At 40.7% G+C, this 27,386-nt stretch overlaps 2 long non-coding RNA genes and 1 pseudogene across 3 annotated transcripts; 1 reads left to right on the top strand and 2 right to left on the bottom strand.

Moving 5' to 3' along the window:
* The first annotated feature begins 555 nt into the window (after positions 1 to 555).
* Positions 556 to 19,944, top strand: LOC118558825. The gene is made up of 3 exons (XR_004928495.1): positions 556 to 638; positions 2,789 to 2,790; positions 19,908 to 19,944. It is a non-coding gene; the product is annotated as an uncharacterized LOC118558825 (long non-coding RNA).
* A 461-nt stretch (positions 19,945 to 20,405) lies between these two features.
* Positions 20,406 to 23,295, bottom strand: LOC118558815. 2 transcript variants are annotated; one of them, XR_004928490.1, is made up of 6 exons: positions 23,254 to 23,295; positions 21,462 to 21,513; positions 21,306 to 21,356; positions 21,099 to 21,138; positions 20,903 to 20,951; positions 20,406 to 20,680 (listed from the first exon to the last, which is right to left on the bottom strand). It is a non-coding gene; the product is annotated as an uncharacterized LOC118558815 (long non-coding RNA). The 2 variants fall into 2 exon arrangements; XR_004928489.1 differs by lacking the exon at positions 23,254 to 23,295 and adding an exon at positions 22,674 to 22,749.
* A 506-nt stretch (positions 23,296 to 23,801) lies between these two features.
* LOC118558816 lies at positions 23,802 to 27,386 on the bottom strand (annotated as a pseudogene).

Below are 27,386 nucleotides of genomic sequence, written 5' to 3' on the forward strand. Positions count from 1 at the left end.
TCTTTTAATATAGGCCTCAATGAAGCAGCAACGCTTAATGTCAGATAACGTCCATAATAATTGGACTTTGGTTTTGATTTTTTGATAGTTTCATGTGCTTATGAGGAGCAATATATGAGAGAAATTTGGTGATCACTGAGCGTTGTTGAGGTACATTGAATTGCGTTAAGCTTTTTCCTTTCAATAGGCCTCAATGAAGCAGAAACGCTTAATGTTAGATAACGTCCATGATAATTGGACTTTGGGTTTGCCATTTTGACAGTTTTATGTGCTTATTAGAAGCAATATGAAAGAGAAATTTGATGATCATTGATCGTTGATTAGGTACAATAAACCACGTTAAGCCTTTTTCTCGCCATAGGCACCAATTAAGAAGAAAACGTTAATGTGAGATATCTTCTATAATCGTTAGATTTCGGTTTATTTTTTTTGACAGGCTTAAGTCTTCATGACAAGATATGGCCATGCGAAATTTGATGATGATTCCTTGTTATTTTCCTACCTTAAGCCACGTTAAGCTTTTTCACGTTAAGCGTTTTAGAATGTCCCCAGAAAGCTTGCCTGAGGCAAGATGGCCGCCGGTGATGACGTTTGAGACTCCGCCGTAAGACATCTAGCCTTTATTATGGATATCTATGGTACTTCCCGTGTGATCGTGTCTGCAATGCCCAATCAGGAGGAGGCTTACAGAAGAGGGCTTTGGCCCCGCCCAACCTGTCAAAACACATTTTCCTTCGCGCGAGGAGAAAATCCATCTGCCCACGGTGAAAAGATTGATGATGCCACAACAGCATCCATTCTCTCTACAGGTATCTGAAATAAAAAATAATATAATCTTTACAAGAGAAATGGATAAAAGATTTCCTAAAGACAATCTTTATACCTGGCTCTTCTCAAGGAGAAGATACAAATATGCATCTATGACCTGTTAAAACAAACAAAAACATGCAAATGACTTTCTGGACTGACTGCACTGGAGAAATACAAACTTCAAAGAGCAAGTGGTCTTACTTCATCTGACAGCCAGCCATGTCCACAAAGTGTTCGGAACGATGTGTCATATGACTTGTATGGCCCAACCAGTGCCTCCATTTGCCCAAAGTCTTTTAAGGACCAAAGTTTGAGTACTATAATAAAAACAAACATTGTTAATCCCTTTTTCATGTTAATAATAATACCTTATACATGTGAAAGAAAACCAACTCCATTTCTAAAGAAAAATTAGAACACATGCAGTACAGACCAGGAACATGCATCCAACATGCAAATAATTGACCAACCGGGCAGAACCCATGACCAACTGGCCAGAACAGTAAGTTTGTCTATCAATTCTACTCAACTATGTTGTTGAACACTACTCTTTGATACCCTAGGGGGTGAGGGAGACATCCTGGGAGCGGGTGAGGGAGACAATTTGGGAGGGGGTGAGGGAGACAACCGAGACAACTTGGGAGGGGGGGACTGGAAAACCCCAGAAGTATCCTGGTCTTCAGTCTCTGTCAGTACTTCTGCGGCAGAACGATCTGTATTATCTGCCTCACTGCCTCTTTTGTAGGGCTTTAAGTGACTGACACTAGGTTTGTTTTTAGGATGTTTCCTTTTGATGTAATCAGCACAGCTGTCTTCCCTACAAGTTCTTGGATGACATAAGGTCCAGAGTAGTCAGGCTCCATCCTGGCTCCTTTCCTCGTCTCTTTCGGGCATTGTACAAGAGAACCTCATCCCCTTCCATGAATTCAAAGTTTTTTGTATCTTTTGCTTGCCCTTTTAGAAAAAAGATTCCTTCATCTTTTTCTGAACCACGTCCACGTTTCTTTGTAATTTTTTGTTTATGTCCCCCTCTAATTCCTCTCTCTCTCTCTCACACAAACTGGCTGTACTCTGTTGGAAGGACAACTGAAGACAGCTATATTGTAAAAGCAAAGACACACTTACATTAAAACCATTCCTTCCAAATGTTTGGAATCATTCAAACTTGGTAGCCAAAAAATTTGCAAATTTACATTAACACACAGGAACATCCACAAAATATTACTCTAAACTTAGAAGAGGCAGAACCCTACCGGCATTTCAACAGGAACTTCGAAGGGGAACCGAGCCTCTCTTCCATACATTTGGAAGAAGGGCGAGTACTTTGTGGTTGTGTGCACTTTGGACCTCAGTGAAAACAAAGTGGCATCTAAATACTGATCCCAGTCATCCTGCCTTTCATTTGTGAGTTTTCTTAGGGCCCTAGAAAGAACAGTTTCACGTTTCCTTACAGTTAGTGTTACAGCCTATGTTCAATACTATTGAAAAGATTTGTGAAAGGATACACACACACACACACACACACATATATATATATATATATATATATATATATATATATATATATATATACACACTTATTCCGTATCAGTTTTGTAATTACTTTCTTATCGTTTAATGTTGTCATTGGTTTTTTCATCCAATCCGTTTGTTTGAGGATGATATGCGGCAGTGACACTCCTCTCAATTAACAGGAGTTCACAGAGTCTGTCGTTGATCTAAAAGAAGGATAGAACATTATGGGTACCTTTGTTATACAGTGAAACTTGAACTAACTATAATTCAAATTAAATGTAGCTTACTTGATTCACAAACTCTCGCCCCTGGTCTGTGAGGATTCGCTTTGGACAGCCATGACGATAAAAAATAGTGTAAAGATTCCTGCTGACTTCCTCTGCAGACTTTTTCCTTAGAGGGAAAGCCTCCACCCACTTTAAATAGTAGTCAGTGGCTGTCAGTATATACTGGAAGCCAGAAGATGTCAGGGGGAGAGGACCTGTCAGATCTATTCCGACCAGCTCCCACACACCTGACACACAGAATCAAAATGAGCAACAACAGCATAGAGGAATCAAACTACAGGCATTGCAGTGGATGGTTACCTTTATGCATTCCAGTGTCTGGACTACCTTCAGAGGAGGTCTGACTCTCTGGCACTGGTCACATTCAGACACCTAGAAAATGTTGCTGTTTTTCAGTTTTATGGGACTTTGGAGCTTAAGCTTATTGCTAAGAATTTGGCAACATACCCATTTCTGTATGTCTGAAGTCAGGCCAAAAAAATCAGAAACACATGGAAGCCCGGGTTTTCACAATTCCAGTGTGTCCTCCCATGGGTGAAGAGTGGAACTGCCTGAAAAGGTTCCAAGCCTCCTCTTTGGTCTTTATTGCCTGCCTGCGAGGTAAGGCTCCAAAGAAGAGGTTTCCAGCTTCACAGAAAAAAAATCATGTGTTATATCATTATCACAGAAAATGTTGTGTCTGTTAGAAATATGAAAGCCTTACCATGGATGCTGAATATATAGGCAAATTTCCTCAGCGTTTGCCTTTGCCCTTTGGTAGATTCCGGAGGATAGGAACCTTCAGACAGATGGTTGAAGATTTCTTCCCTCTTGCTCTCCATGTTTGCTATAAATGCCCCCCCCCCCCCCCAGAAATACAAATTGACTTAGAAATGCTATTTCTAACAATTCCGTATTTAAAGCATGTGCAGTCCCTGGAAAATTACATGATATAAGCAAATAAAATACGTGGCAAAATTGTACAGCAATTTGATCATGGATTGAACTGTTCCTTTAATCCCAACATTGAACAAGATTATCATTACTTTTTTATGTGCCAAATACAACCTTGCTAGTAGTAGACATCTTGCTCACGTTTGATTTACTTAAATTAATCTGTAACCAAGATGACGTAATGTCCAATTCAAAATCATCAACGGTTGAATGAGGTGTGGGGGGGGGGGGTGGGTGTTTTGTACGGGACGCGTTTTGTCGATGGCTGCAGGTGCAGCTAGACCCTTCTCTAAATACACTTTAAACTACCTCAACGCGCGAGTATCCCTTTAGTTTTGTACAAAAAAATAATTTAATTACTTACTGTTTGTTTTTTTTGAGTGGTATTGCAATCTGACGGCTTCTCCGTCAGTGTTCGCAACTTTGTGCAATACTACGCATGCACAACCATGTTCGTGCATGCGTAAGACTATGGGTAAGCTGGTCTGACGGGGTAAGCTGACCTGACTGAACACTGGCAAGCGTGTGCTCCTGGGTTCGGTGCCGACAACTTCCTCATTTTTATTTATTTATTACCCACCGTTTTGCTTGGTGTACTTGTATTGTCCGTGCTTTTCAACTTCAACTCATTTACACTAGTCAAACCTGTTGAAAAGTATTTTGTTTGTACACGTTGCCCGCGGCAACGCTCCGCAAAATCTCCTCATTGCTTTCGCTCACAGGCCAAACGCCATTCCACCGTGCTCCGTAAAGACGCATGTCAGCTAGGCGTGGGCGATATGAAGAAAATCTAATATCACCATATCTTTGGGCTATATCGCGATACACCATATATATCACCATATGTTCAAATAACCCTGAATAACAAATGTTTTTAGCCACATAGTGCCTAAAGTTGCATTGGCATATCTCATATTAACTTGTCAAATTTTTTTTATTTGTTTTTGTTATTTATTGCAAAATAAAAATGTATTTAAAATGTTATATTTTAGCCATTTTTTAACCCCAGCTGCACATAGAAGCTTTTCACAAATTACAATATTGTCATATTACAGCTCTTTCGTGATCAACACTGAACCTTAAAAAACAGAACATCCCAGCGGCCAAAAGGAACACCAAGAAAAAAATCGGACACAAAATATACCTGAAATAAAAGCTGCTCTTTTGTGCTTAAGACATATAAATCCGTATAATAAAAATGTGACAATCCCGAATATATACAGATGCATCTGTATACAGCTAATAGGGTAGGGGTAGCATTTATTATACCACAGTTTCATATTAAGGTAGGAAAAAGGATTAGTGATTTGAGTTTCAGTGTTTACCGGAGAAATGCTAGCCTTGCTTTTCGTAGTTCAATGGGTGGAAGAGGTAAGACCATTAAAATCTATCATTTGCTCAGATTCTAGTTCGTCATTAGTCAGTTTGCAAAATAATCAGTCAGACAGTAGACCAGATTATTGAAATACAACAAACACTTTACAGAATAAATATGATGGGGCTAACAGTAAATTTTGTTTGGGTTCCGGCACATAACGAGATTAAAGGAAATGAAATGGCAGACAGGATGGCTAAGGAGAGTACCAATAAGGTAAGGGTAGATGTTAATTTTAGTTTTAGTAAAACAGAATTAAAGGGTATAAGGGACGCTGAAAAAGCACAAAGATGGCAGCGCCCGTAGCCCCGCTGTTTATGTCCGGTGGCTGCACTCCAAGCTGTCCATTTACTGCAAAAGGAATCAGGAAGCAGAGGATATCAGGTTATATTTGAGTTTTTGAAACAGATTAGGTTGTAAAATAGGATATAGTTTTTGTCTTTTTTTTTTGTCATGTGGTCCACACTCCATACTAGTTGGTGGCTGTAATGCTCACCTTATGTTTTTTTGCCAACCGCCAATAAAATTCAAGAAGAAGAAGACGGAAGCTGAAAAAGCACAAAGATGGCGGCGCCCGTAGCCCTGCTGTTTATGTCCGGTGGCTGCACTCCAAGCTGTCCATTTCCCGTGTTGGAGCCGCTTTCCTGCAGCCGTCTGCGAGCTGTAGCTGCCGTTTGACACCCAGATGAAGACGTGCAGGCTGCCGTCTTCATCTTGCTGTCCGACGCAGTCCAGTCAGCGCAAAGGTGGGCCTGCAGCTATCCCGTTAGCCGGAGCTGCGGTCAGGGCTTGGTCGGAAGGGCTCAGAAAGGGATGAGTTTGTAAAGAAAAGCTGCTTAAGTAGACGCTTTGAAAGACAAAGGTGTATTTTGCACCTACGCTGGGTTAGCAATGCATGCTTGGGGTTCCTATCATGTGAGAGTAAGTGGTTTTTGGGTGGTTTGTTGGAAGGTGGTAGCTGGTCAAGGAGCTGCGAGGTGATAAAGAGAGAGACGAGGCTGTGCTGGCAGAAGATGTGGGTGTGACATGAGTGTAATTTTTGTTTGTGTATTTGTGTGAAAAAGAAATAGAGAGAGGGCCACAAGCAAGATGAGCCATGGAAGCCAGAGCAAGTAGATGGAAGCCAGGTGCTGTGGAAGTGTGTGACGCGTGTCCAGGTTAAATGTATTGCGTGCGCCTCTGCACTTGGCTGGAAGTTTAGCTCACTCGGTAGAGCCGCTGTGCCGGCAAGCGTGTGCTCCTGAGTTCGGTGCCGCTAACTTCCACATTTTTATTTATTTATTACCCACCGTTTTGCTTGGTGTACTTGTATTGTCCGCGCTTTTCAACATCAACTCATTTACACTACTCAAACCTGTTGAAAAGTATTTTGTTTGTACACGTTGCCCGCGGCAACGCTCCACAAAATCACCTCATTGCTTTTGCCCAAAGGCCAAACGCCATCCCACCGTGCTCCGTAAAGACGCACGTCAGCTAGGCGTGGGCGATATGAAGAAAATCTAATATCACCATATCTTTGGGCTATATCGCGATACACCATATATATCACCATATGTTCAAATAACCCTCAATAACAAATGTTTTTAGCCACATAGTGCCTAAAGTTGCATTGGCATATCTCATATTAACGTGTCAAAATTTTTTTGTTTGAAAAATTTATTGCGAAGTTAAAATTTATTTCAAATGTTATATTTTAGCCATTTTTTAAGCCATTAATGTTAGCTTTAGTAAAACAGAAATAAAGGGTATAATTAAACAAAAAACAAAAGAGAGGTGGCAAAAGTTATGGGAAGAAGAAAAGAAAGGATGGTGGTATTATAAAATCCAAAAGAGAATTGGACAAATGAGAAGAACAGAAAGGAACAGGAGAGAAGAGATAATTATATTACAACTTAGAATAGGACACACAGGATTAAATAGATCATTATTCTTGATAGGGAAACATCAGACAGGGAAATGTGACTGTGGGGAAGATGAAACAGTGGAACATGTTATTTTGAATTGTAGGAAATATTTAATTCAGAGAGAAAATTTAATCAGGAAACTTAGTAACATTAAAATGAAACTTGACATTGTCCATTTACTGCAAAAGGAATCAGGAAGCAGAGGATATCAGGTTATATTTGAGTTTTTGAAACAGATTAGGTTGTAAAATAGGATATAGTTTTTTTCTTTTTTGTCATGTGGTCCACACTCCATACTAGTTGGTGGCGGTAATGCTCACCTTATTTTTTTTGCCAACCGCCAATAAAATTCAAGAAGAAGAAGACGGAAGCTGAAAAAGCACAAAGATGGCGGCGCCCGTAGCCCTGCTGTTTATCTCTGGTGGCTGCACTCCAAGCTGTCCATTTCCCGTGTTGGAGCCGCTTTCCTGCAGCCGTCTGCGAGCTGTAGCTGCCGTTTGACACCCAGATGAAGACGTGCAGGCTGCCGTCTTCATCTTGCTGTCCGACGCAGTCCAGTCAGCGCAAAGGTGGGCCTGCAGCTATCCCGTTAGCCGGAGCTGCGGTCAGGGCTTGGTTGGAAGGGCTCAGAAAGGGATGAGTTTGTAAAGAAAAGCTGCTTAAGTAGACGCTTTGAAAGACAAAGGTGTATTTTGCACCTACGCTGGGTTAGCAATGCATGCTTGGGGTTCCTATCATGTGAGAGTAAGTGGTTTTTGGGTGGTTTGTTGGAAGGTGGTAGCTGGTCAAGGAGCTGCGAGGTGATAAAGAGAGAGACGAGGCTGTGCTGGCAGAAGATGTGGGTGTGACATGAGTGTCATTTTTGTTTGTGTATTTGTGTGAAAAAGAAATAGAGAGAGGGCCACAAGCAAGATGAGCCGTGGAAGCCAGAGCAAGTAGATGGAAGCCAGGTGCTGTGGAAGTGTGTGACGCGTGTCCAGGTTAAATGTATTCCGTGCGCCTCTGCGCTTGGCTGGAAGTTTAGCTCACTCGGTAGAGCCGCTGTGCCGGCAAGCGTGTGCTCCTGAGTTCGGTGCCGCTAACTTCCACATTTTTATTTATTTATTACCCACCGTTTTGCTTGGTGTACTTGTATTGTCCGCGCTTTTCAACATCAACTCATTTACACTACTCAAACCTGTTGAAAAGTATTTTGTTTGTACACGTTGCCCGCGGCAACACTCCACAAAATCACCTCATTGCTTTTGCCCAAAGGCCAAACGCCATCCCACCGTGCTCCGTAAAGACGCACGTCAGCTAGGCGTAGGCGATATGAAGAAAATCTAATATCACCATATCTTTGGGCTATATCGCGATACACCATATATATCACCATATGTTCAAATAACCCTCAATAACAAATGTTTTTAGCCACATAGTGCCTAAAGTTGCATTGGCATATCTCATATTAACGTGTCAAAATTTTTTGTTTGAAAAATTTATTGCGAAATTAAAATTTATTTCAAATGTTATATTTTAGCCATTTTTTAAGCCATTAATGTTAGTTTTAGTAAAACAGAAATAAAGGGTATAATTAAACAAAAAACAAAAGAGAGGTGGCAAAAGTGATGGGAAGAAGAAAAGAAAGGATGGTGGTATTATAAAATCCAAAAGAGAATTGGACAAATGAGAAGAACAGAAAGGAACAGGAGAGAAGAGATAATTATATTACAACTTAGAGTAGGACACACAGGATTAAATAGATCATTATTCTTGATAGGGAAACATCAGACAGGGAAATGTGACTGTGGGGAAGATGAAACAGTGGAACATGTTATTTTGAATTGTAGGAAATGTTTAATTCAGAGAGAAAAGTTAATCAGGAAACTTACTAACATTAAAATGAAACTTGACATTGTCCATTTACTGCAAAAGTATTCAGGAAGCAGAGGATATCAGGTTATATTTGAGTTTTTGAAACAGATTATGTTGTAAAATAAGATATAGTTTTTTTCTTTTTGTCATGTGGTCCACACTCCATACTAGTTGGTGGCGGTAATGCTCACCTTACGTTTTTTTGCCAACCGCCAATAAAATTCAAGAAGAAGAAGACGGAAGCTGAAAAAGCACAAAGATGGCGGCGCCCGTAGCCCTGCTGTTTATCTCCGGTGGCGCCACTCCAAGCTGTCCATTTCCCGTGTTGGAGCCGCTTTCCTGCAGCCGTCTGCGAGCTGTAGCTGCCGTTTGACACCCAGATGAAGACGTGCAGGCTGCCGTCTTCATCTTGCTGTCCGACGCAGTCCAGTCAGCGCAAAGGTGGGCCTGCAGCTATCCCGTTAGCCGGAGCTGCGGTCAGGGCTTGGTCGGAAGGGCTCAGAAAGGGATGAGTTTGTAAAGAAAAGCTGCTTAAGTAGACGCTTTGAAAGACAAAGGTGTATTTTGCACCTACGCTGGGTTAGCAATGCATGCTTGGGGTTCCTATCATGTGAGAGAAAGTGGTTTTTGGGTGGTTTGTTGGAAGGTGGTAGCTGGTTAAGGAGCTGCGAGGTGATAAAGAGAGAGACGAGGCTGTGCTGGCAGAAGATGTGGGTGTGACATGAGTGTAATTTTTGTTTGTGTATTTGTGTGAAAAAGAAATAGAGAGAGGGCCACAAGCAAGATGAGCCATGGAAGCCAGAGCAAGTAGATGGAAGCCAGGTGCTGTGGAAGTGTGTGACGCGTGTCCAGGTTAAATGTATTGCGTGCGCCTCTGCACTCGGCTGGAAGTTTAGCTCACTCGGTAGAGCCGCTGTGCCGGCAAGCGTGTGCTCCTGAGTTCGGTGCCGCTAACTTCCACCTTTTTATGTATTTATTACCCACCGTTTTGCTTGGTGTACTTGTATTGTCCGCGCTTTTCAACATCAACTCATTTACACTACTGAAAACTGTTGAAAAGTATTTTGTTTGTACACGTTGCCCGCGGCAACACTCCACAAAATCACCTCATTGCTTTTGCCCAAAGGCCAAACGCCATCCCACCGTGCTCCGTAAAGACGCACGTCAGCTAGGCGTGGGCGATATGAAGAAAATCTAATATCACCATATCTTTGGGCTATATCGCGATACACCATATATATCACCATATGTTCAAATAACTCTCAATAACAAATGTTTTTAGCCACATAGTGCCTAAAGTTGCATTGGCATATCTCATATTAACGTGTCAAAATTTTTTTGTTTGAAAAATTTATTGCGAAATTAAAATTTATTTCAAATGTTATATTTTAGCCATTTTTTGAGCCATTAATGTTAGTTTTAGTAAAACAGAAATAAAGGGTATAATTAAACAAAAGACAAAAGAGAGGTGGCAAAAGTTATGGGAAGAAGAAAAGAAAGGATGGTGGTATTATAAAATCCAAAAGAGAATTGGACAAATGAGAAGAACAGAAAGGAACAGGAGAGAAGAGATAATTATATTACAACTTAGAATAGGACACACAGGATTAAATAGATCATTATTCTTGATAGGGAAACATCAGACAGGGAAATGTGACTGTGGGGAAGATGAAACAGTGGAACATGTTATTTTGAATTGTAGGAAATATTTAATTCAGAGAGAAAATTTAATCAGGAAACTTAGTAACATTAAAATGAAACTTGACATTGTCCATTTACTGCAAAAGGAATCAGGAAGCAGAGGATATCAGGTTATATTTGAGTTTTTGATACAGATTAGGTTGTAAAATAGGATATAGTTTTTGTCTTTTTTTTTTTGTCATGTGGTCCACACTCCATACTAGTTGGTGGCGGTAATGCTCACCTTATGTTTTTTTGCCAACCGCCAATAAAATTCAAGAAGAAGAAGACGGAAGCTGAAAAAGCACAAAGATGGCGGCGCCCGTAGCCCTGCTGTTTATGTCCGGTGGCTGCACTCCAAGCTGTCCATTTCCCGTGTTGGAGCCGCTTTCCTGCAGCCGTCTGCGAGCTGTAGCTGCCGTTTGACACCCAGATGAAGACGTGCAGGCTGCCGTCTTCATCTTGCTGTCCGACGCAGTCCAGTCAGCGCAAAGGTGGGCCTGCAGCTATCCCGTTAGCCGGAGCTGCGGTCAGGGCTTGGTCGGAAGGGCTCAGAAAGGGATGAGTTTGTAAAGAAAAGCTGCTTAAGTAGACGCTTTGAAAGACAAAGGTGTATTTTGCACCTACGCTGGGTTAGCAATGCATGCTTGGGGTTCCTATCATGTGAGAGTAAGTGGTTTTTGGGTGGTTTGTTGGAAGGTGGTAGCTGGTCAAGGAGCTGCGAGGTGATAAAGAGAGAGACGAGGCTGTGCTGGCAGAAGATGTGGGTGTGACATGAGTGTAATTTTTGTTTGTGTATTTGTGTGAAAAAGAAACAGAGAGAGGGCCACAAGCAAGATGAGCCGTGGAAGCCAGAGCAAGTAGATGGAAGCCAGGTGCTGTGGAAGTGTGTGACGCGTGTCCAGGTTAAATGTATTCCGTGCGCCTCTGCACTTGGCTGGAAGTTTAGCTCACTCGGTAGAGCCGCTGTGCCGGCAAGCGTGTGCTCCTGAGTTCGGTGCCGCTAACTTCCACATTTTTAATTATTTATTACCCACCGTTTTGCTTGGTGTACTTGTATTGTCCGCGCTTTTCAACATCAACTCATTTACACTACTCAAACCTGTTGAAAAGTATTTTGTTTGTACACGTTGCCCGTGGCAACGCTCCACAAAATCACCTCATTGCTTTTGCCCAAAGGCCAAACGCCATCCCACCGTGCTCCGTAAAGACGCACGTCAGCTAGGCGTGGACGATATGAAGAAAATCTAATATCACCATATCTTTGGGCTATATCGCGATACACCATATATATCACCATATGTTCAAATAACCCTCAATAACAAATGTTTTTAGCCACATAGTGCCTAAAGTTGCATTGGCATATCTCATATTAACGTGTCAAAATATTTTTGTTTGAAAAATTTATTGCGAAATTAAAATTTATTTCAAATGTTATATTTTAGCCATTTTTTAAGCCATTAATGTTAGTTTTAATAAAACAGAAATAAAGGGTATAATTAAACAAAAAACAAAAGAGAGGTGGCAAAAGTTATGGGAAGAAGAAAAGAAAGGATGGTGGTATTATAAAATCCAAAAGAGAATTGGACAAATGAGAAGAACAGAAAGGAACAGGAGAGAAGAGATAATTATATTACAACTTAGAATAGGACACACAGGATTAAATAGATCATTATTCTTGATAGGGAAACATCAGACAGGGAAATGTGACTGTGGGGAAGATGAAACAGTGGAACATGTTATTTTGAATTGTAGGAAATATTTGATACGAAGAGAAAAGTTAATCAGGAAACTTAGTAACATTAAAATGAAACTTGACATTGTCCATTTACTGCAAAAGGAATCAGGAAGCAGAGGATATCAGGTTATATTTGAGTTTTTGATACAGATTAGGTTGTAAAATAGGATATAGTTTTTTTCTTTTTTGTTTTTTTTGTCATGTGGTCCACACTCCATACTAGTTGGTGGCGGTAATGCTCACCTTACGTTTTTTTGCCAACCGCCAATAAAATTCAAGAAGAAGAAGACGGAAGCTGAAAAAGCACAAAGATGGCGGCGCCCGTAGCCCTGCTTTTTATCTCCGGTGGCTGCACTCCAAGCTGTCCATTTCCCGTGTTGGAGCCGCTTTCCTGCAGCCGTCTGCGAGCTGTAGCTGCCGTTTGACACCCAGATGAAGACGTGCAGGCTGCCGTCTTCATCTTGCTGTCCGACGCAGTCCAGTCAGCGCAAAGGTGGGCCTGCAGCTATCCCGTTAGCCGGAGCTGCGGTCAGGGCTTGGTTGGAAGGGCTCAGAAAGGGATGAGTTTGTAAAGAAAAGCTGCTTAAGTAGACGCTTTGAAAGACAAAGGTGTATTTTGCACCTACGCTGGGTTAGCAATGCATGCTTGGGGTTCCTATCATGTGAGAGTAAGTGGTTTTTGGGTGGTTTGTTGGAAGGTGGTAGCTGGTCAAGGAGCTGCGAGGTGATAAAGAGAGAGACGAGGCTGTGCTGGCAGAAGATGTGGGTTTGACATGAGTGTCATTTTTGTTTGTGTATTTGTGTGAAAAAGAAATAGAGAGAGGGCCACAAGCAAGATGAGCCATGGAAGCCAGAGCAAGTAGATGGAAGCCAGGTGCTGTGGAAGTGTGTGACGCGTGTCCAGGTTAAATGTATTCCGTGCGCCTCTGCACTTGGCTGGAAGTTTAGCTCACTCGGTAGAGCCGCTGTGCCGGCAAGCGTGTGCTCCTGAGTTCGGTGCCGCTAACTTCCACATTTTTATTTATTTATTACCCACCGTTTTGCTTGGTGTACTTGTATTGTCCGCGCTTTTCAACATCAACTCATTTACACTACTCAAACCTGTTGAAAAGTATTTTGTTTGTACACGTTGCCCGTGGCAACGCTCCACAAAATCACCTCATTGCTTTTGCCCAAAGGCCAAACGCCATCCCACCGTGCTCCGTAAAGACGCACGTCAGCTAGGCGTGGGCGATATGAAGAAAATCTAATATCACCATATCTTTGGGCTATATTGCGATACACCATATATATCACCATATGTTCAAATAACCCTCAATAACAAATGTTTTTAGCCACATAGTGCCTAAAGTTGCATTGGCATATCTCATATTAACGTGTCAAAATTTTTTTGTTTGAAAAATTTATTGCGAAATTAAAATTTATTTCAAATGTTATATTTTAGCCATTTTTTAAGCCATTAATGTTAGTTTTAGTAAAACAGAAATAAAGGGTATAATTAAACAAAAAACAAAAGAGAGGTGGCAAAAGTTATGGGAAGAAGAAAAGAAAGGATGGTGGTATTATAAAATCCAAAAGAGAATTGGACAAATGAGAAGAACAGAAAGGAACAGGAGAGAAGAGATAATTATATTACAACTTAGAATAGGACACACAGGATTAAATAGATCATTATTCTTGATAGGGAAACATCAGACAGGGAAATGTGACTGTGGGGAAGATGAAACAGTGGAACATGTAATTTTGAATTGTAGGAAATATTTAATTCAGAGAGAAAAGTTAATCAGGAAACTTAGTAACATTAAAATGAAACTTGACATTGTCCATTTACTGCAAAAGGAATCAGGAAGCAGAGGATATCAGGTTATATTTGAGTTTTTGAAACAGATTAGGTTGTAAAATAGGATATAGTTTTTTTCTTTTTCTTTTTTGTCATGTGGTCCACACTTCATACTTGTTGGTGGCGGTAATAGACCCTTTTCACAGTGACGTCATGCAACTTCCGTTCTGCGGTGAAGCAGGGTATCTTTACTTCCGCTTTCTCCGCGAGCAGTGTTTTTACATAGGGAATTCACACAGTCCCTCACCAATCTACCCAAATTTCGTTTGGGAGACGTCCACAGACTGGTACAAAAGCTTTCGGCCACACCAGCCTCCAGACTTGACAAAGATGACAACTTCTTTGTGGAACAGTACCTTTTCGATTATGAAGGTAAGAGCTTTGTCTTCTTAGCTCTGTTGTTAGCATAGATGCTAGGATAATGGTAGCTATGCTATCAACAGGACTTTTGTCATTTATTAGTTTTCTATTTCTCCATTTTATTGTTACGCTAGCTTTATTGCTATATCAGCTTATCTGTTTCACAGCTTTTAGCCAATGAGTCACACCAGGGATATAGTTGATGTATAATGTTGAGCCTTTTCATACTTTGTTTTGGAACAGTGTCAATGCTGTTGGCCACTTGGTCACAGCTCTATGAATAAAAATGAGGAGCCTCATTCCCTCCCGTTTTTTTTTTTTTTTTTTTTGTGTAGTATTTTACTAAAGTTGCAGACTTTGCAGTATCCCTCAAAATTCCTCTGTGGGTTCAGTGTGTTTCTCAGTCTCGTCAGTAGATTTGGAGCCCCAATTAATAAAATAATTCTGCCCATTCCTGTTAAAACTGTGATAGTTTAGGACATCAAAGACTGAGAAAGACGCTGTCAATGTTGCTTGCACACTGCATGCACACTAATAATCAGTTAATTATAGTATTTATGGATTATGCTGCTGTCGGGGCAAACCCCTTGTGTCCTATACTGTTATTTTTCAGGAACTGACCAAAAAAACATGGATTTTAAAAAACTTCAGACATTACACTTCATATATTTTAGTTATTTATTACATAGATACTTCATAGCAGCTCTGTCCATTTTACCTTTTACCTGTCCTGTTTATCCTGCTGCCTTGCTCCGGTTCCCCTCTGCCTTACAGAAGAGCCTGCTGCCGAGCTCTGGTGGGTTCTGAACTGTCAATTCTTTTCCGAGCTGTGGACCCTGATGCCTGTTCCTGGTTCCAAGAAGTCTCTCTCCGGGCCGTCAGCTCCTGCCAACACCATCACCCTGTTCCCGTGCAGTTCTACCTCGCTGCTTACATCACCCTCCATCCCATCAAACCTTCAATAAAGACTTTCATTTTAAGTCCCGTGTGTGTGGTTCTGGGTTCATCCATAGACAAATTAGACTTAGACAACTTTATTTGTCATTATGTATGCACAGAGTGCGTACAGAACGAAATTCCGTTTGCATACAGCTTGAGAATTACAGTAAATTACAGGATAAAGTGCAGCAGTGATTTAACAGTAAACAATTGAAATGTAAACAATGCAGGAGAAAGAGACAGAGTGCGATCACAGTGTACAGGTGAGTATTTTTAAAAACCATTTGTATGTGCAGAAATTAATTTCTCAGATTAATTTCCTTTCATTAATAAATTGATTTTGACAGCTCTAATAAAAAATTACATAGTGAGCCACTGAAATTATCTTGGGAATAGCTAAATAAACTTATAACTCAATTATCTTTAAGAAAGAAAGATGGAGTTTAATTTGTTAAAGACCACTTGCAGAAACATAGGTCTCCTCGGAAGAGAAGTGCTGACTGCAGGCGTAAGTGCTGCTGCGAAGGATTTTAAAATTTGGCCCCTCGTCTCTTATTGCCGTCACCCAACGGGCTCCAGTCTCAGCATGAGCCGGGAAGTTGTGAAAACTGAGATATGGAAAGTTTTTTTTTTTGTTGTTCGAACACTGTGGGACACTGCAGTACCAGTTTCTCTGTGATTGTGCCATGCTTGGTGGATATGATGCTGCTGAGAGATGGACACAAGGGGAGAAAAAATAGATTAATTATAATACTTTTTAAAACCTTTATTTAACCAGATAAACTCCCATTGAGATTAAGATCTCTTTTTTAAAGGTTGATCTGACTAAGAGGTCAGCAGCACATGTCATTACTAATACAGTATAATAAAACAATTTCAGGCTTCTACTTAAAATATACAGTATTTTGCACAAAAACTAAAAAAAAAAGTGCATTAATATAAGTGCAAATAATATTATGAAGAAAATTCATTATAATACACAGAAAATTCAGAAACAGAAGTACTGTCCAATAGACCCACGGTAATTTTTTTTTAGGAATGAACAAAAAAATTCAAATGGAATAAGATCTTTTTAATTCAGTGACTGCAATTATATATAACACCTCACCATAATCAAGTAAGGGGAACAATGTAGCAGATAAATGTCTCTTTTTTCACTCAGTGAACAAGATTTATTTTTATAATGGCAAAGCTACAGTAATCATTTTATAACATCTACATCATATTAATGCTGCATGTCAGCTTTGATCTTCATGTTACTGTCCCAATCAAAGCATCTATATAACAGCAATGATCGCTATAAATACTAAGGAAAATAAAGATAGTCAATAAGACACGTTTAATATTGTGCTCTCAGTCTTACCTAATGAAATCACGCTGATTACTGATAGGTAAAAGTTTGGTAAGGTAAGCTAACAAGCTGCTGCATGTTAGCTTTGATCTACATGTTACTGTCCCGATCAAAGCATCTATATAACAGCAATGATCCCTACAAATACAAAGGAAAATAAAGATAGTCAATGCGACACATTGTGGTCTCAGTCTTACCTTATGAAATCGCGCTGATTATCAGTGAAACACGTCTTCACCTCCCGAATTTTCTATGTAAAAGCATGTAGCCGGAAGTAAAGATACCCTGCTCCGCTTCAAAACGGAAGTTGAGTGACGTCATGTGAAAAGGGTCTATGCTCACCTTATGTTTTTTTGCCAACCGCCAATAAAATTCAAGAAGAAGAAGACGGAAGCTGAAAAAGCACAAAGATGGCGGCGCCCGTAGCCCTGCTGTTTATCTCCGGTGGCTGCACTCCAAGCTGTCCATTTCCCGTGTTGGAGCCGCTTTCCTGCAGCCGTCTGCGAGCTGTAGCTGCCGTTTGACACCCAGATGAAGACGTGCAGGCTGCCGTCTTCATCTTGCTGTCCGACGCAGTCCAGTCAGCGCAAAGGTGGGCCTGCAGCTATCCCGTTAGCCGGAGCTGCGGTCAGGGCTTGGTCGGAAGGGCTCAGAAAGGGATGAGTTTGTAAAGAAAAGCTGCTTAAGTAGACGCTTTGAAAGACAAAGGTGTATTTTGCACCTACGCTGGGTTAGCAATGCATGCTTGGGGTTCCTATCATGTGAGAGTAAGTGGTTTTTGGGTGGTTTGTTGGAAGGTGGTAGCTGGTCAAGGAGCTGCGAGGTGATAAAAAGAGAGACGAGGCTGTGCTGGCAGAAGATGTGGGTGTGACATGAGTGTCATTTTTGTTTGTGTATTTGTGTGAAAAAGAAATAGAGAGAGGGCCACAAGCAAGATGAGCCGTGGAAGCCAGAGCAAGTAGATGGAAGCCAGGTGCTGTGGAAGTGTGTGACGCGTGTCCAGGTTAAATGTATTCCGTGCGCCTCTGCACTTGGCTGGAAGTTTAGCTCACTCGGTAGAGCCGCTGTGCCGGCAAGCGTGTGCTCCTGAGTTCGGTGCCGCTAACTTCCACATTTTTATTTATTTATTACTCACCGTTTTGCTTGGTGTACTTATATTGTCTGCGCTTTTCAACATCAACTCATTTACACTACTCAAACCTGTTGAAAAGTATTTTGTTTGTACACGTTGCCCGTGGCAACGCTCCACAAAATCACAAGTACATATCGCTGCAGTGCCTGTTGGATATCCAACTCCGCCCATCCAAGTCGGCCATTTTGATGACGTCACCCCAACTCAACTCCGCCCATCCAAGTCGGCCATTTTGAATACGTCACCCCTGGGAAGTGTAACATAACAAACTGCAGTCACGTTATTTTCGGTGACAGTAGCCGTTAAAATAATTTCTCAAATATAAAAATGTTGCAATAAACATGCATTATCATAATTGCTTCATGGCAATATAGACAATAATTTAAAAATAGTGAAATTAATCTTGGAAACACTGAATTAAACCCAATACATAATATTGTGTTAAAATAGTATGTGTTAACAGGCTTATTTCATGTAAACAGGATTAGATCGTAGCGGAGGAGATAGGGAAGTGTGTTCTAGCAAGCGCACTTGGACCACCTAGTGGCAGAGGAAGGGACAGAATTGTGGAACACCATTTTTTTTATGTTCAATAAAAGACGAAACAAATAATGCTTTGTTCCTGTCGTTTTATTTAAACAATTATTTATAAAGAAAAGTCAGCAAGTCATCTTTTGCCTGCAGTAAGAGATAGTTATGTAAAGTCAGTAATACTACTATGTGTAAAATGGTGTATTAGAATTTACTCTGAAGGTCTTTTTGAAGCAACTCGATCTCTAGTGCAGTTTTTCTCTTTTTCACGTTGTGGAGTTCAATTTCTCCTCTTTATTTGTATTTTTTTTTTCAGGTCAAAATACTTTTTCTTTTGTTGAAGATGCCGTTAATATAGGGAACAGATGGCACCTTGAGTCATTTTGTGAAAAAAAAAGAAAAAGGGTTAAACATGTAAAAGTAAAAAGAACCCGATTTTTTTCCCAGGCCTTCTTATTGGTGGCTGTTAAAAACAGACAAACACATAATTAAACAGTGGCTTTTAAAAAAGAGGAAGAAGTTGCATTTTAAAATACAGTATAATAATTAAAGGCTATCATTTTGTAGAATATTCTTGTACTTCACTTTTTTCCCCATGTTCTAGTGGCTCCCATGGAGGCTCTGACATAAAAGAACAAAGTACTTATGAAATTATTAAAATGCAAAAATATATACTGTAGAAAGTTTTAGAAATATCTACCATGGACAGTATTTACAATTTAATTTGTCTGCTGCTGTTTGCCAGCCCTCTCTCCTGGTTTTTAGCAGACTTTGAGGTGTTCCCTGTCATTTTAATTGACTCAAATTCGGCATAATCTTCTTTTAAAAGCTCTTGTTCTGCTTGGGAGAAAAACTGTGGGCGTTCTTTGTTCATGCTGAACAGCCAATAGCAGCGTTGCTGATCATTGTTTCTACTTTCGATACATTTCCCCTTTTAAACAAACGCATGAACGCGCAGTTATCTCAGATAACTCAAACCTGCCATACTAATCATAAACAACAGGTGTGTTTGAAGAACCCAATTAGCCGGATCATGATTAGCCGGATGAAATCATCTTGGATGTCTCATTTGATCTTGGATGTTTTAAGCAACGTACGAAGAACGGACCCCAGATCCCAAAAAATCCACCTCTGAGACCCAGACCAAGGTGTGTGTGAAAGATCTGGGTCTGAGGGTCTGTGTAAAACACTCTACATCACCACATCAAAGTCGAGGCAGACTGCCATCATCAATTAACCTGACTCCGCCAGATAGATTTGCTCCGCATATCCATCTGGAAACCTTCCGTTGAAGTAATTTTGGGAAGGGGCGAAAATACTGGTTAGCTGATTGGCCTATGTTGGTGATAGACGGGCCAAATGAACCAATCAGATTCGTCGTCACTCTGTTACGAGCGACGACGAAAACACAACCACAAGCCAAGCTACTCTTGCTGCTGCAGGTAAAGGCTCGTTAGCTCAGCAGAGAAATACTCTGTAATTCCGATAAAACTTGCTCGATAGCCACGCTAACGCTAGTTTCATCGGCTGAAGCCGCCATGTTCTTTAGACTGAACTGACGCGCTTCCCGTTGCGTCACACCTCAACCCGCCTCAAAGCCAACGCTGATTGGACGTTCGTTTGGTGAACGGCTCCAAATTTTCTTTAACGGAGAGTAGCCAGACTGATCTGCGAGTGAAACCTTGAAAGCTCGCGAGATCAGGATGGTCTCACGAGGCTAATCATCAATATGACTGCCGGTCATATTGATGATGTGTGAAATGTAAGAATTACATCTGCAGAAAGAACACAGTAATATTGCAAAATGTGTTTGTGACTAGGGAAAACACCCACACAAAATAGCTATTAAATAAAGTCTTTATTTTACTTTTCTAAAGGTTTATTCAATATTAGTTAATTGTTTATTGGTTTAACCTGTTTTTGTGACTGTTTTGCATTAATTTACATAGTACGGGTCAAAATGACCCGCAACATAATCAATATAATTTTTTTTAACATAGTTTAAGGGTTAAATAGGTTTGTACAACAAGTCCAAGCAAGTTTATCCAAAAATGTATTTATTTTTCACAAATAAAAGTCAACAACAACAACATTAATATAATATATACAGATTTTGGGGTGGTAGGTGGGCCAGGGGTGGACAGGGGGGGTGCCCGTCCTCTGGCTAAGGGGAAAGGGTAGGGGTGTTAAACATTGCCGACACAGCTGGACAAGAATAAAAAAAAACTGTGTAATCTTCTTAATATTCAAAAACAAAAAGGAGGCATTCTCTTGAGCCATGGATGTCATCATCATTGGCGATGTTCTGAAAGAACTGCTGTCGATCCTCTGCTGTCATGGACAATATGCTGGGCAGTTCAACATGTCCACGGAAAAGAGACATGTTGTCCCGTATCCAGCATACTGCTCCATTGATTCTTGTCATGGTTCTCTGAGAGAAAGACAAAAGTAAATTTGATATCACAGTACAATACTTTTCACCAATACACATATTCCCATCCTAATAGCGTACTGTTAAACCCACTGAGATCCAAATAATGCTGTGTGTTTGGATGGCCTGAGGAAAACAATTGTTTCAACAAGATGTTTCAACAAGATGCTGAAAGTGCAGTATCAATCACTAAAACCTTCTTAACCCCCTACACCTGAATACCTGTTCAAGGGATTCCTCGGGATGTATGTCCCCCATACGTTGAATTTTGCTAAGAAAGAAAGAAGAGAATACTCAACTTGCTTAGAATGTTTAACTCACAGACAAAATATTAATTTAGGACCATCAAAGTTTGTGTGTGTGCGCATTAGTGTCAGGGTCACAAACTTTCACAAGAGGAGTCCCCACAAAGTCATACCTGACTGAAGTCAAATCTCCAAGGCCATATAAAGAGCGTACTGTAAAGTAGAGATGCAAATCAGAAGGATGGCACGAACATTTTGTATAGGTCTACTGAGACATCTACATGAATATTTAAGTGCCAGTCAAGAGACTCAGACTGGACTACTCTGTATGTCATGGGGAAAACAACAATGTAAAAAGTGCCTTTGCACTCAAAACTGACCATAACCATGAACACTCCACAGTCATTTGAATTGGCCTGGCCTGGAGGGTCCTGCAAAATGTAACAAAATATTGTAACATACACATACACTCCCCTCACAATAATACAATTATTACCACCACAGCTTAATAATGCAAATCCTAAATACTACTGTACCGTGTTTCTGATGACTTTCCAGTGGCCAGTAGCCAAACGTGTGGCAATTGAGCTACAGATAGTAAACAGAACATTAGTTGAGCAGGCAAAGAGTTGTAGCGCAAACCCCTCACCACCAAAACCCTTCACGTTTTGCAGAACGAGCAGTGAAGCTAGGTGTCACGGCTGTTGCCGTCACATTTGTGTTTCCCCCTTTTTCTTTCTCATTTCTACTAAGTAGGCTGCTTGTCCCTGTGAAAAGACCCGCCCACTTCCTGGTTTCTGGGGTGCTGACCTCAGTCCCATCCATTGGTTCCCTCGGTTCCACCTCAACCAATGGTTCATCACCACCTACAATCACCTCCTGTTCATAAGGAGAGCCAACCCGTTGATTGAGGCAGCTTGTCACAGCCAGTTGACTTGTGTGCCTCGTGTGAATAAGAAATTGTTAGTTAGCTTATGCATTTGTGCTTAGTGGAGTGGCTTGTTTAAGTTTATGGTTATCCATTTTGGTTTGTGTTTAGTAGCCTGTGCCAGTGTCTTTTGTTGTGTTTGGTTGATGTGCCTTTATTAACTTGAGGCCAGAAAGAGGGTGGAATTAGGGCCAGAGTCTTCACTGATTGCCACACTGAGTTTTCCTATGTTAGTTTCATTAGGTGTAGTGGGTGCTGTGCTCTCTGTGTTTTTTAATAAGAATCGCCTCTGTTTAAATGTAGAGTTAGGCACAATCCTCCTTTTGAGGATCTCTTTTATTTAACTTGGTTTGTTATTTTCACAGCACCCTCATCCACCCTTCTTTTTGTTTGTGTATTGCCTAAAACTCTTGTTACCAAATAAATTATCATTTTATAAGAACTTACCGGTTTTTGCCTATATGTTTATGACCCCACTCCCCTAGACCAACAGGGGGTCGTAACATAGGTGCAACTAAAATGTGCAATTTAAAGTAGAGATTATCTCTTCTGATTGACTTTTGGTTTTGATAACTTAAATAATGCTTCACTGCCCCACTACACATGCACACAAACACATATATTCCTACAGCCATAGACAACAGTTAAAGCTTGATGTAGTAATTGAGTGAATGAAGTAGTTTAGTGGCAAATTTGCCCATTGGTGTATGAATGAACAGTCTATGTACTAACTAATGGCCCCATGTCAATTTTCTAATACTTATTTCATAACTGCTGTCTATGAGTTTCAGAACATGGAAAACAACAAAACAGCACAAACCTTCGGAACATGAAGGATGTTGTTTTCTTTCAAACAGCATTGCATAGGGAACGGGGAACAGTTCCAATTAAAGAGAGGTTAAACCTGAATACGCCTAAATATTGCTCGTCACCAAAGCGCAAGGGATCAGCTGAGTCCAGCTGATATATTCGGAAAGCTTTGGGCATCAGGAGCCGTCAAGTGATGTGTCAATAACAACAAACTATCAATCAATGCATAGCACATTTTTTGGAGAGGTGTTATAAAGGTGGCTACTTTCAATATAATTATAAGCAGGTGTTCCTAGAACTGTGGAAGCTGGATCTGTGGTTGGGAGTTTCCTGCTGTCCCCATATTCCTACACTGCTACAATTACAGCCACTGTTCATAGTCTTATTGCAATCATTACTGCCATCATTATCATTATTATCAATATCATATAACTGTTTCTGTGATGTGGCGCTATATAAATAAAATTGAATTGAACAAGTTAAATGTCAATGCATATATGTAGTACCTGCAAGGTCATTACTGTAATTGGTTTTAATAATAAAACAACAATCAACAATTTGAAGCTACACTGGAGCAAGTAAAGACTTACACAGAGGAACCAGTGTCCTGGTTTCCACACAGGAAAAATCAGGAGATGTTTTGATGCTGCATTAGCCTGTAGGTGATCATAAAGCCAATAAGTGTCCCCTTTCCCAACTTATGAAAATGGAAGACATTACAGGGGGAAAAAGGGAGTAGAAAAAAGTAAATAAGCTTACCTGTAAATTAAGAAAAGTGTCCTGGAAAACTTGGTGCATGCCAAGTGGCAACGACATAGGCATCCACTGCATACACATCCTTCTTCTGCCAACACATAAGTAAGGGACAGAAAAAGCTGTAATGTGAGGAATCACATATTTGATAGACTTCATGATCAACTTAAAGGTTAACAAATAACTATGCACACCTTCCACCAGGCCATGTCACAAATGAGCTCCATGCAGCTGTTGGCAATCTATAAAGAGAAATGCAGAGGTTAATTTCAAATGTGAGGTAGAAATCCACACACGTATAACTGCTATATCCTACTTACTGTTGCTTCAAAGTTGTGCTGCAAACTAAGTGACTGAAAGTCTTGCCGTTTTAAGTTGGTAGTGCCAATTGTCCCAATAATCTCGGTTTCTGATCTTTTGGCATCGAGCACATAGTCAACCTTGAACAAGAGGAATTATACATAAATATACACACATATACACATACATATATATAACAAACTAAGAGCATTAATGATCATGTTATTGTAACTACAGCATATACAGTAGAGCCAACAATGATGTTATGAGCATACATTTACATGTTTCCATTAAACTGAACTTGGGATCATTTTTAAAACGCACCTGTGACTCTGTGATGCCTGATCTGGCAAGCAGATGTCTTAAATGGGGTAGGCCCCAACAGTCTGGTCTGCACACTGATTGATCTGGCACAAAAAAAACAAACAAACAAATAAAATAAACAAAGTTTGTAAGGCAGACTGTCATTTAGTAGATAGTCCATAGTGGAATATATCTAAACATATGCAACCACGCACGTCTGCAAAGTGTCTGTGTCGGTTTTGTTGAAATACCAAGTACTGAAGCCTCTGTTGTTCCAGTGTTTGGTACTTGATCTGTGGCCATGGATCTTGGGCCTCATCTGCGGTTGTGGTGGGGTCTTGGGCCTCATTAATTTCGGCTGACAGGGAAAATTTAAAAACGGTGAACCAACACACAAGACCTACCAAATTCAACAAATCAATGCCACATACATCAAACAATAATGTCCAGCATCATGAAAATGTAAATATATCAATGTACTACATACCCAGCACTGTTTGACCATAAGAATTAAATCCGATGTCGATCCCCACACCAAGCATCTTTTTCATATTTTCTATGGTGGCTGAATTCTTTGCTGTGTTGTAGTGATGTAATATATTCCTTATCAAAAACACGTGAGAGGAAAGAGTCATCATATTTAAAAAATAGTTATTCTTCCTCATCCCTGAGAACAGCTGTTCGCCACATTGACTGTTCAGCCAGCCACATAATTCTAAATCAGGAACCTCCTTTTTCTGGGATAGCCACGACAAATTGGCTTTGACTTGCCTTGAACTGGCAAGAGAAATATTTGACAGAGTGGGCTCCAGCAGTCGTCCATCGTGTGGTCTGAATGTTCCTGGCAGCCTGGTATTGGCATGTGTTGCCAACCCTCGTGAAAAATTAATAAAGTGTGATGTTGGGGAAGTGCTTCATTGATAATAAGAGGTCAATGAAGTCCCTTGAGCTTTCAGCTCTAAGGTTAAATTTCACGGCATACACCACAGCACATGGGCATGTGACTACTGCCCAACCACCTGTCAGAGAAAACAGGACATACAATAACTGAACTCCTCCAAGCAAATGTCTTCAACATATTCAAACTTTCAAATCACTGCATTTTAGCAACCTTACCAGAAGCACCCCAGACATGTGAAAACACCTTGTCGTATGATGCACGGTTTTTCATCTCCGTCTGGAGTCTTATTATCAAGTCCAGACGTGACCCCTTAGGGTCAATCCCACACTGCCTGCACAAGGAACGCACAGCTTCCATCTACAATGAACATTAGCAATTTGTTTAATGCAGTAAACCAATACTACTTCACTTTTGACCACAATGTGGTATCCTTGTTAACAGACACACAAAAGAATCTGTGATCCATACCTTTAACTTCAGTAGCTCATCTTTAAGACGGTCCTCTGTCACAGTCAATTCCATCTCCTCATTTGCACTGTGTGGTGAATGTATCTTACTGTGTTCCGTGTTTAGGACCACACTTCCCCTCCTTGTGTGAGGCCCTATCCATGGAGCCCAGAACTTGTAACTTGGCCTGACAATGAAAGGATTGGCCTTGTTGCCTTTAAATAAATGGAAATATATTTAGGTTACTAACATTATTGTTAGATAAACCTTGCCTAATTACATAACCAACACCCCATATGCAACTAATTGAATCAATTAGAAAATGTAATCAATTGTCTACATACTCACTTGGCACTAACCCACGGGAAATCATTTCCATGGAAACTTTATCCCAAAAGTCCTCGACATTTACATTGCCATCAAAACCCTCTGGTGGGTTATCAATGTTGCTCACTTGCAACAGACAAACAAAAAAATTTAATGGAATACATCTAAATCTGTACAGGCTGAACAGGTGGTGTTTCAAACAAGGGCAGCAAATCCCAGGTACAATGGAATGATGAATAGACAGGCAGATACTAAGTTAGACAGACATGAGCTTACCAGGCATACTGAAGACACCCTTCTTATGAAGGTCCATCACAACAGATACTGGGTTATGTCCACATGACACACATGCATATGTGTAGTCATGATCACAAAGCGCTTCGAATGCCAGGTAGGCGTGCAGAATTCTGTTTTTTGAGGGATAGATCTGGCCAGAGGTTCTCTCTAAAACCTCAATGGTTCTACTTACAGCCTGGTGGGTCTGTAAAATCAGGATAAACACAGTCAAACCAGTTAGCTTCATACAAGACACATTCAGCCAGTCTACACCAATACAGGCCAGAATGAACAGAACTGAAGTAAATGAAACTAATGCAAATAAAGACAAGAACTGTCAGAAATGTCATCTGCGTTGGAATAGCAGACATCTCACGTCCCATATCAAAACTATGGTGGCCCACCACAGTCTCATCAATATATGGAAAACACTGTGTGTGTATATACACACCCATCCTACACTACCAAGTTAATTAGAGGATATCAAAGAGATTATACATCCTACCTGAAGACTGTTCCAAAGATAGAGACAGAGGTGCAAGGACAGGAGTGTATGGTCATCGAAATTGTAGACACCATCTGACCACTCCTGATATCGGTACATCATCCCACATGTGTAGCACTGCTTTCTGAACAATGAAATTCCTGATGAAGGCAAATACAGGATGTTTCACAGGCGTAACCAGGCAGTTTATGCCAAATACAAATAATTACAGTGTAAAAAAATGCAATGAACCCTAAGATCAATCTATAGATGGATAGATAGATACTTTATCAATCCTGACGATAAGAAATTGACAAACCTTCAATAACACCTGTCACAGTGAGGATTCTGCCCTTGGTTGTTATTAGCTCCGGTTCCCCAAGTAGAGCTGCCTCAGAACATTCAGTGCAGAATGTTTCTGCTGGGGTATACAATCTTGGGAAATTATCTGTGATTACCATATTAGCGTCTGGTGCAGAGGGCATTCTCTTGTGGTGGTATTTGTACTGCACCATTTTTTCTAAAACATCTCCCTCTGGTGGGTAGTGGCCTCCTTCCTCTTCCTCTTCACCTTCCACTTCTGTAGGGAAATGGTTTGGAACAAGTTCTTCCTCCACACTTCGTGTCCTCTGAAAAAGTTCTCGCTCAAACTGAAACATGTGCCACTTTGCAATACATTTGTGCAGGCAAGACTGCCTTGGCCTTGCACAAGGACAGTGCCAGGAATTCTGTTTTGAGTCAAAGGTGACCAAAAGTCGTCCAAACCTACTGTAATACGATACAGTAGGCTCATAAATGGAAATGAACCTCTTTGTTGAGGGATTGAAAATTAAGAGTTTACAGGACAGAGGTGTTCCTGCATCTGTAGCCTCCCTTTGGCGTTTCAGACAACTCTCCTTCTTGTCCTCTCCAAACCATTTCTCATTCACCAT

The sequence above is a fragment of the Fundulus heteroclitus genome, unplaced genomic scaffold (assembly GCF_011125445.2).
Source record: "Fundulus heteroclitus isolate FHET01 unplaced genomic scaffold, MU-UCD_Fhet_4.1 scaffold_162, whole genome shotgun sequence".
Lineage (NCBI taxonomy): Eukaryota > Metazoa > Chordata > Actinopteri > Cyprinodontiformes > Fundulidae > Fundulus > Fundulus heteroclitus.